At 40.9% G+C, this 1,634-nt stretch overlaps 1 non-coding gene across 1 annotated transcript; it reads left to right on the top strand.

The window, feature by feature from the left end:
- Positions 1–1,339: 1,339 nt before the first annotated feature.
- On the top strand, positions 1,340–1,411 carry Trnag-ucc. Its single transcript has one exon. It is a non-coding gene; the product is annotated as a tRNA-Gly (tRNA).
- The last annotated feature ends 223 nt before the right edge of the window (positions 1,412–1,634 follow it).

Raw genomic sequence — 1,634 nt, 5'->3', positions numbered from 1 at the left:
GTTACGAGGTGTTGCCCCAGTATATTAATGCAAAGGTTCGAAACATTTAGAGAAACAAATTGCTTTCGAGTAGGGAGAATAAACGGAAACGGGAAAATTATCCCGATATCATTTCTCCTACATGAAAGAAAGGAAAAAAAAAAAAACACTTTTTCCTTAGTTCTCCTCAACTCCCTACCCCGAGCCGCTCTCCCCATCTTACGCCTCCCCCAGTCTTTATGAAGGCAATCTGGCTAATGTATTGGATAATTCGAACCACTTGCGAACAAAGTCTTTTCATTTTGACTCATTAAGGGTTGAGAATTTCGGTTATTAGAGGCCGGCGTTCTTCTTTGCTCGGGCAGTTTCGGAAGGGTGGCGAGCGTTTGGAGTAAGGGAAGAGCTGGTGAGACCGGAGAAGCGTGCTCTGAGCGGGAGCCTTGCTTCGGCCTGATTTAATAAGCGGCACACTATTACGCCAAATGAACGAACTCCATTTTTGATATCAATTACATTAAACTCCCAAAAGAGGAGAAGGAGAGGTCGTCTGCTTTTTTTCCCTCTCTCCTTCGTCTTCCCCCTCTTCATTTTCAGAGTCGGCGCCGACGGCCAGGCAAGCAAAAGAGTAGACGGTAGCGCCAACGTCGGCAACGGCTCCAATTACCGCTAATTCGAAATGCTTGCTGACAGATGGCAGCAGCAGTGGCGTCGCGGCCAACTAATTCGCATAGTCGCGCCTGTTGAAAATGTATCCTACGGCTTCAACGTTGTTCCCGTACCTTAAACGTATATTTGTCTCGTGTAAAACATTTCAAAAATTAATGCTGAACGCAGATTGATTACATTTTGCAGCAATAATGAGTTACGGAACCCTTTACTTTTGCAATTGCACTGAAGCGTCTTAAATCTAAAAAATAACTATTTCACTCAGAATGATGAGCACAACTTACTTTCAATTTAGGAGCTTCCTTGGAGAGAAGCCGCGTCATGTTGTAATCCAGTGACCGTTATTTTGCTACATGATGCGGCTATATAGACAGAAAATTTGTGTGTTAACGACTGAGCACGAAACCCTATGCACTTACGTCAAATTATTATTGTCCTTTTCTCCGATTCACTATTTTCGACTTGATGTGGCATTCAAGGTGTTGTTACCTAAATAACGGTAGTGAGAAATTTTAGAGTAATATAAACAGCTGTAGCATTTTGCTCTTACATAGCCACAGATCTGTTTTAAAATTGACTTCTGGTGATCCAGAAACTAAATTATTTGTGTTCCTTCACATCTGAAGGGAAAAAAGGCATAAAAAAATGCGGTCATTTCAAGTTATGTTTTGTAGTAAGTTAACACTTTCACGTGGCGATGGTGGTGTAATGGTCAGCATAGTTGCCTTCCAAGCAGTTGATCCGGGTTCGATTCCCGGCCATCGCATTCATTTTTATCTATTTTATTGATGTCTTTCGTTTACACAATGAAAGCTACAGTAGTTACATACGCTTACCGAATCTATCAGTAAAACGAAAATAACTTCTTTATAATGTCCATGAGACAAACCTAAGCCTTTACAAGGTTTACAAAAACACATTAATGGTTGTTTTGCTATAGTGTGACTGTAACTAATACAAATGTCTTTTTATAGCAACGTTTTGTCATA

Source organism: Schistocerca piceifrons, chromosome 8 (genome assembly GCF_021461385.2).
Source record: "Schistocerca piceifrons isolate TAMUIC-IGC-003096 chromosome 8, iqSchPice1.1, whole genome shotgun sequence".
NCBI classification, from domain to species: domain Eukaryota; kingdom Metazoa; phylum Arthropoda; class Insecta; order Orthoptera; family Acrididae; genus Schistocerca; species Schistocerca piceifrons.
The sequence above is the reverse complement of the archived record's forward strand: the minus strand, read 5'-3'. Positions and strand labels throughout refer to the sequence as shown.